The 8,661-nt window shown below is 40.0% G+C and overlaps 1 long non-coding RNA gene across 1 annotated transcript in view; it reads left to right on the top strand.

Annotated features, from left to right (window-relative positions):
- Positions 1-8,661, top strand: part of LOC139761237 (uncharacterized) — a 581,791-nt gene that overhangs the window by 346,496 nt on the left and 226,634 nt on the right. The gene's annotated exons all lie outside the window — the stretch shown is intronic.

Here is an 8,661-nt window from a genome sequence, read left to right as displayed (position 1 = left end):
ATAAAAAGAGTGTGGTTGAGAGAGCAGATGAGGGTGTTTGGAAATGGTTCGGTCACATGGAGAGAATGAGTGAGGAAGGATTGACAAAGAGGATATATGTGTCAGAGGTGGAGCGAACGAGGAGATGTGGGAGACCAAATTGGAGGTGGAAAGATGGAGTGAAAAAGATTTTGAGTGATCGGGGCCTGAACATGCAGGCGGGTGAAAGGCGTGCAAGGAATAGTGTGATTTGGAACGATATGGTATACCCGGGTCGACGTGCTGTCAATGGATTGAACCAGGGCATGTTAAGCGTCTGGGGTAAACCATGAAAAGTTGTGTGGGGCCTGGATGTGGAAAGGTAGCTGTTGTTTCGGTGCAGTATTACATGGCAGATAGAGACTGAGTGTGAACGAATGGTGGCTTCGTTGTCTTTTCCTAGCGCTACCTTGCACACATGAGGGGGGAGGGGGTTGTTATTTCATTTGTGGCGAGGTGGCGATGGGAATGAATGAAGGCGGACTGTATGAATTATGTACAAGTGTATATATGTATATGTCTGTGTGTGTATATATATGTATACGATGAGATGTATAGGTATGTATATTTGCGTGTGTGGACGTGTATGTATATACATGTGTATGTGGGTGGGTTGGGCCATTATTTCGTCTGTTTCCTTGCGCTACCTCGCTAACGCGGGAGACAGCGACAAAGCAAAATAAATAAATAAGAAATATATATATATATGTATATATATATATATATATATATATATATATATATATATATATATATATATATATATATATATATATATATATATATATATATATATATATGTATATATATATTTTTTTTTTTTTTTTTGCTTTGTCGCTGTCTCCCGCGTTTGCGAGGTAGCGCAAGGAAAGAGACGAAAGAAATGGTCCAACCCACCCCCATACACATGTATATACACACGTCCACACACGCAAATATACATACCTACACAGCTTTCCATGGTTTACCCCAGACGCTTCACATGCCCTGATTCAATCCACTGACAGCACGTCAACCCCTGTATACCACATCGATCCAATTCACTCTATTCCTTGCCCTCCTTTCACCCTCCTGCATGTTCAGGCCCTGATTACACAAAATCTTTTCCACTCAATCTTTCCACCTCCAATTTGGTCTCCCACTTCTCCTTGTTCCCTCCACCTCCGACACATATATCCTCTTGGGCAATCTTTCCTCACTCATTCTCTCCATGTGCCCAAACCATTTCAAAACACCCTCTTCTGCTCTCTCAATCACGATCTTTTTATTTCCACACATCTCTCTTACCCTTACATTACTTACTCGATCAAACCACCTCACACCACACATTGTCCTCAAACATCTCATTCCCAGCACATCCACCCTCCTGCGCACAACTCTATCCATAGCCCACGCCTCGCAACCATACAACATATATATATATATATATATATATATATGTATATATATATATATATATATATATATATATATATATATATATATATATATATATATATATATATATATATATATATATATATATATATATATATATATATATATATAAATATAATTTCCTGGGAAATTATATGGGTGGGTATTGATTGAGAGGGGAAGAGCAGTGTAGTTTCAGAAGTGGTAAAGGATGTGTGGATCAGCGTGTTTGATTTGAGGAATGCATGTGAGAAATACTTAGAAAAGCAAATGGATTTGTATGTGGCATTTATAGATCTGGAGAAGGCATATGATAGAGTTGATAGAGATGCTCTGTGGAAGGTATTAAGAATATATGGTGTGGGAGGCAAGTTGCTAGAAGCAGTGAAAAGTTTTTATCGAGGATGTAAGGCTTGTGTACGTGTAGTAAGAAAGGAAAGTGATTGGTTCTCAGTGAATGTAGGTTTGCGGCAGGGGTGTGTGATGTCTCCATGGTTGTTTAATTTGTTTATGGAAGGGGTTGTTAGGGAGGTGAATGCAAGAGTTTTGGAAAGAGGGGCAAGTATGAATTCTGTTGTGGATGAGAGACTTGGGAAGTGAGTCAGTTGTTGTTTGCTGATGATACAGCGCTTTTGGCTGATTCATGTGAAAAACTGCAGAAGCTGGTGACTGAGTTTGGTAAAATGTGTGAAAGAAGAAAGTTGAGAGTAGATATGAATTAGAGCAAGGTTATTAGGTACAATAGGGTTTAGGGTCAAGTCAATTGGGAGGTAAGTTTGAATGGAGAAAAACTGGAGGAAGTGAAGTGTTTTAGATATATGGGATTGGATTTGGCAGCGGATGGAACCATGGAAGCGGAAGTGAATCATAGGGTGGGGGAGGGGGCGAAAATTCTGGAGCCTTGAAGAATGTGTGGAAGTCGAGAACATTATCTCTGAAAGCAAAAATGGGTATGTTTGAAGGAATAGTGGTTCCAACAATGTTGTATGGTTGCGAGGCGTGGGCTATGGATAGAGTCGTGTGCAGAAGGGTGGATGTGCTGGAACTGAGATGTTTGAGGACAATATATGGTGTGAGGTGATCTGATCGAGTAAGTAATAATAGGATAAGAGAGATGTGTGGTAATAAAAAGAGTGTGGTTGAGAGAGCAGATGAGGGTGTTTGGAAATGGTTCGGTCACATGGAGAGAATGAGTGAGGAAGGATTGACAAAGAGGATATATGTGTCAGAGGTGGAGCGAACGAGGAGATGTGGGAGACCAAATTGGAGGTGGAAAGATGGAGTGAAAAAGATTTTGAGTGATCGGGGCCTGAACATGCAGGCGGGTGAAAGGCGTGCAAGGAATAGTGTGATTTGGAACGATATGGTATACCCGGGTCGACGTGCTGTCAATGGATTGAACCAGGGCATGTTAAGCGTCTGGGGTAAACCATGAAAAGTTGTGTGGGGCCTGGATGTGGAAAGGTAGCTGTTGTTTCGGTGCAGTATTACATGGCAGATAGAGACTGAGTGTGAACGAATGGTGGCTTCGTTGTCTTTTCCTAGCGCTACCTTGCACGCATGAGGGTGGAGGGGGTTGTTATTTCATTTGTGGCGAGGTGGCGATGGGAATGAATGAAGGCGGACTGTATGAATTATGTACAAGTGTATATATGTATATGTCTGTGTGTGTATATATATGTATACGATGAGATGTATAGGTATGTATATTTGCGTGTGTGGACCTGTATGTATATACATGTGTATGTGGGTGGGTTGGGCCATTATTTCGTCTGTTTCCTTGCGCTACCTCGCTAACGCGGGAGACAGCGACAAAGCAAAATAAATAAATAAGAAATATATATATACGTATATATATATATATATATATATATATATATATATATATATATATATATATATATATATATATATATATATATATATATATATGTATATATATATTTTTTTTTTTTTTTTTGCTTTGTCGCTGTCTCCCGCGTTTGCGAGGTAGCGCAAGGAAAGAGACGAAAGAAATGGTCCAACACACCCCCATACACATGTATATACACACATCCACACACGCAAATATACATACCTACACAGCTTTCCATGGTTTACCCCAGACGCTTCACATGCCCTGATTCAATCCACTGACAGCACGTCAACCCCGGTATACCACATCGATCCAATTCACTCTATTCCTTGCCCTCCTTTCACCCTCCTGCATGTTCAGGCCCTGATTACACAAAATCTTTTCCACTCAATCTTTCCACCTCCAATTTGGTCTCCCACTTCTCCTTGTTCCCTCCACCTCCGACACATATATCCTCTTGGGCAATCTTTCCTCACTCATTCTCTCCATGTGCCCAAACCATTTCAAAACACCCTCTTCTGCTCTCTCAATCACGATCTTTTTATTTCCACACATCTCTCTTACCCTTACATTACTTACTCGATCAAACCACCTCACACCACACATTGTCCTCAAACATCTCATTCCCAGCACATCCACCCTCCTGCGCACAACTCTATCCATAGCCCACGCCTCGCAACCATACAACATATATATATATATATATATATATATATATATATATATATATATATATATATATATATATATATATATATATATATATATATATAAATATAATTTCCTGGGAAATTATATGGGTGGGTATTGATTGAGAAGGGAAGAGCAGTGTAGTTTCAGAAGTGGTAAAGGATGTGTGGATCAGCGTGTTTGATTTGAGGAATGCATGTGAGAAATACTTAGAAAAGCAAATGGATTTGTATGTGGCATTTATAGATCTGGAGAAGGCATATGATAGAGTTGATAGAGATGCTCTGTGGAAGGTATTAAGAATATATGGTGTGGGAGGCAAGTTGCTAGAAGCAGTGAAAAGTTTTTATCGAGTATGTAAGGCATGTGTACGTGTAGTAAGAAAGGAAAGTGATTGGTTCTCAGTGAATGTAGGTTTGCGGCAGGGGTGTGTGATGTCTCCATGGTTGTTTAATTTGTTTATGGAAGGGGTTGTTAGGGAGGTGAATGCAAGAGTTTTGGAAAGAGGGGCAAGTATGAATTCTGTTGTGGATGAGAGACTTGGGAAGTGAGTCAGTTGTTGTTTGCTGATGATACAGCGCTTTTGGCTGATTCATGTGAAAAACTGCAGAAGCTGGTGACTGAGTTTGGTAAAATGTGTGAAAGAAGAAAGTTGAGAGTAGATATGAATTAGAGCAAGGTTATTAGGTACAATAGGGTTTAGGGTCAAGTCAATTGGGAGGTAAGTTTGAATGGAGAAAAACTGGAGGAAGTGAAGTGTTTTAGATATATGGGATTGGATTTGGCAGCGGATGGAACCATGGAAGCGGAAGTGAATCATAGGGTGGGGGAGGGGGCGAAAATTCTGGAGCCTTGAAGAATGTGTGGAAGTCGAGAACATTATCTCTGAAAGCAAAAATGGGTATGTTTGAAGGAATAGTGGTTCCAACAATGTTGTATGGTTGCGAGGCGTGGGCTATGGATAGAGTCGTGTGCAGAAGGGTGGATGTGCTGGAACTGAGATGTTTGAGGACAATTTATGGTGTGAGGTGATCTGATCGAGTAAGTAATAATAGGATAAGAGAGATGTGTGGTAATAAAAAGAGTGTGGTTGAGAGAGCAGATGAGGGTGTTTGGAAATGGTTCGGTCACATGGAGAGAATGAGTGAGGAAGGATTGACAAAGAGGATATATGTGTCAGAGGTGGAGCGAACGAGGAGATGTGGGAGACCAAATTGGAGGTGGAAAGATGGAGTGAAAAAGATTTTGAGTGATCGGGGCCTGAACATGCAGGCGGGTGAAAGGCGTGCAAGGAATAGAGTGATTTGGAACGATATGGTATACCCGGGTCGACGTGCTGTCAATGGATTGAACCAGGGCATGTTAAGCGTCTGGGGTAAACCATGAAAAGTTGTGTGGGGCCTGGATGTGGAAAGGTAGCTGTTGTTTCGGTGCAGTATTACATGGCAGATAGAGACTGAGTGTGAACGAATGGTGGCTTCGTTGTCTTTTCCTAGCGCTACCTTGCACACATGAGGGGGGAGGGGGTTGTTATTTCATTTGTGGCGAGGTGGCGATGGGAATGAATGAAGGCGGACTGTATGAATTATGTACAAGTGTATATATGTATATGTCTGTGTGTGTATATATATGTATACGATGAGATGTATAGGTATGTATATTTGCGTGTGTGGACGTGTATGTATATACATGTGTATGTGGGTGGGTTGGGCCATTATTTCGTCTGTTTCCTTGCGCTACTTCGCTAACGCGGGAGACAGCGACAAAGCAAAATAAATAAATAAGAAATATATATATATGTATATATATATATATATATATATATATATATATATGTATATATATTTTTTTTTTTTTTTTGCTTTGTCGCTGTCTCCCGCGTTTGCGAGGTAGCGCAAGGAAAGAGACGAAAGAAATGGCCCAACCCACCCCCATACACATGTATATACACACGTCCACACACGCAAATATACATACCTACACAGCTTTCCATGGTTTACCCCAGACGCTTCACATGCCCTGATTCAATCCACTGACAGCACGTCAACCCCGGTATACCACATCGATCCAATTCACTCTATTCCTTGCCCTCCTTTCACCCTCCTGCATGTTCAGGCCCCGATCACACAAAATCTTTTTCACTCCATCTTTCCATCTCCAATTTGGTCTCCCACTTCTCCTCGTTCCCTCCACCTCCGACACATATATCCTCTTGGTCAATCTTTCCTCACTCATTCTCTCCATGTGCCCAAACCATTTCAAAACACCCTCTTCTGCTCTCTCAACCACGCTCTTTTTATTTCCACACATCTCTCTTACCCTTACATTACTTACTCGATCAAACCACCTCACACCACACATTGTCCTCAAACATCTCATTTCTAGTAAATCCATCCTCCTGCGCACAACTCTATCCATAGCCCACGCCTCGCAACCATACAACATTGTTGGAACCACTATTACTTCAAACATACCCATTTTTGCTTTCCGAGATAATGTTCTCGACTTCCACATATTCTTCAAGGCTCCCAGAATTTTCGCCCCCTCCCCCACCCTATGATCCACTTCCGCTTCCATGGTACCATCCGCTGCCAGATCCACTCCCAGATATCTAAAACACTTCACTTCCTCCAGTTTTTCTCCATTCAAACTTGCCTCCCAATTGACTTGACCCTCAACCCTACTGTACCTAATAACCTTGCTCTTATTCACATCTACTCTTAACTTTCTTCTCTCACACACTTTACCAAACTCAGTCACGAGCTTCTGCAGTTTCTCACATGAATCATCCACCAGCGCTGTATCATCAGCGAACAACAACTGACTCACTTCCCAAGCTCTCTCATCCCCAACAGACTTCATATTTGCCCCTCTTTCCAAAACTCTTGCATTCACCTCCCTAACAACCCCATCCATAAACAAATTAAACAACCATGTAGACATCACACACCCCTGCCGCAAACCTACATTCACTGAGAACCAATCACTTTCCTCTCTTCGTACACGTACACATGCTTTACATCCTCGATAAAAAGTTTTCACTGCTTCTAACAACTTGCCTCCCATACCATATATTCTTAATACCTTCCACAGAGCATCTCTATCAACTCTATCATATGCCTTCTCCAGATCCATAAATGCTACATACAAATCCATTTGCTTTTCTAAGTATTTCTCACACACATTCTTCAAAGCAAACACCTGATCCACACATCCTCTACCACTTCTGAAACCACACTGCTCTTCCCCAATCTGATGCTCTGTACATGCCTTCACCCTCTCAATCAATACCTTCCCATATAATTTACCAGGAATACTCAACAAACTTATACCTCTGTAATTTGAGCACTCACTCTTATCTCCTTTGCCTTTGTACAATGGCACTATGCACGCATTCCGCCAATCCTTAGGCATCTCACCATGAGTCATACATACATTAAATAACCTTACCAAACAGTCAATAATACAGTCACCCCCTTTTTTAATAAATTCCACTGCAATACCATCCAAACCTGCTGCCTTGCCGGCTTTCATCTTCCGCAAAGCTTTTACTACCTCTTCTCTGTTTACCAAATCATTTTCCCTAACCCTCTCACTTTGCACACCACCTCGACCAAAACATCCTATATCTGCCACTCTGTCATCAAACACATTCAACAAACCTTGAAAATACTCACTCCATCTCCTTCTCACATCACCACTACTTGTTTTCACCTCCCCATGTGCACCCTTCACTGAAGTTCCCATTTGCTCCCTTGTCTTACGCACTTTTTTTACCTCCTTCCAGAACATCTTTTTATCCTCCCTAAAATTTAATGATACTCTCTCACCCCAACTCTCATTTGGCCTCTTTTTCACCTCTTGCACCTTTCTCTTGACCTCCTGTCTCTTTCTTTTATTCATCTCCCACTCAATTTGCATTTTTTCCCTACAAAAATCGTCCAAATGCCTTTCTCTTCTCTTTCACTAATAATCTTACTTCTTCATCCCACCACTCACTACCCTTTCTAATCAACCCACCTCCCACTCTTCTTATGCCACAAGCATGTATATATATATATATATATATATATATATATATATATATATATATATATATATATATATATATATATATATATATATATATATATATAATTTTTTTTTTTTCAAACTATTTGCCATTTCCCGCGTTAGCGAGGTAGCGTTAAGAACAGAGGACTGGGCCTTTGAGGGAATATCCTCACCTGGGCCCCTTCTCTGTTCCTTCTTTTGGAAAATTAAAAAAAGAAAAAAAAAAAAAGAATATATATATATATATATATATATATATATATATATATATATATATATATATATATATATATATATATATATATATATATATATATATATATATATATATATATATTTATATATACATTGTTTTTTTTTCCATGCCTACTTATTGTATTACATATTTTAAAGTTTTAAAGCAAAGAAACATGGTGCATCTTAAATTCTGAGCTGAAGTCTGTAGACTCTAGGACTGCTTGATATAAGTTTTACCGAGAAGAGATATGTTCAGAATGAGTTTCGTACAAAGTGGGAGTGTTTAAGACAAGGTCTTTGGAAAGAAAAAGTGTCTGGGATAAATTCTTTAGAAAGTAGAAATGTTTAAGAAAATATCTCGAGAAAGTGAACGTTTGGTAGAAGGTTCTTAG

This window comes from Panulirus ornatus, chromosome 39, assembly GCF_036320965.1.
Source record: "Panulirus ornatus isolate Po-2019 chromosome 39, ASM3632096v1, whole genome shotgun sequence".
In the NCBI taxonomy this organism is placed as follows: Eukaryota; Metazoa; Arthropoda; class Malacostraca; order Decapoda; family Palinuridae; genus Panulirus; species Panulirus ornatus.
This window is presented reverse-complemented; position numbering and strand designations above follow the sequence as displayed.